This window comes from Fulmarus glacialis, unplaced genomic scaffold, assembly GCF_000690835.1.
Source record: "Fulmarus glacialis isolate BGI_N327 unplaced genomic scaffold, ASM69083v1 scaffold6694, whole genome shotgun sequence".
Classification (NCBI taxonomy): Eukaryota; Metazoa; Chordata; class Aves; order Procellariiformes; family Procellariidae; genus Fulmarus; species Fulmarus glacialis.
This window is the reverse complement of record NW_009208577.1, coordinates 59,207-59,526: the sequence shown is the minus strand read 5'-3', so window position 1 is coordinate 59,526 and position 320 is coordinate 59,207. Positions and strand designations below refer to the sequence as shown.

Here is a 320-nt window from a genome sequence, read left to right as displayed (position 1 = left end):
GCGCAAGGGCCCTCCACCGCCGCCTCCCAAGCGCCTCAGCTCCGTCTCCAGTGCCCTCGCTGTGGAGGCAGATGGCGAGCAGCCCCCTGACCCTGAGCAGCAGCCCGCAGCTCCCCAGGATGTGGCCAATGCAGGTGCCAGCCCCGGTGATGCCAGCCGCAGCAGGACAGTGAAGAGCCTGGCGGCTGCACTGGAGGGGACACCGGGGGCGAGTCCCCCCAAGCCCCTCCTGGCCCCAAAACCACTGCATGTGGCTCAGGACTGTCTCCCTGGGGCAGATGTGGACGATGAGTCATATGATGGTGGTGACACCAGCATCG

At 67.5% G+C, this 320-nt stretch overlaps 1 protein-coding gene across 1 annotated transcript in view; it reads left to right on the top strand.

Annotated features, from left to right (window-relative positions):
* Nucleotides 1-320, top strand: part of CASKIN2 (CASK interacting protein 2) — an 11,384-nt gene that overhangs the window by 9,357 nt on the left and 1,707 nt on the right. The window lies entirely within an intron of this gene.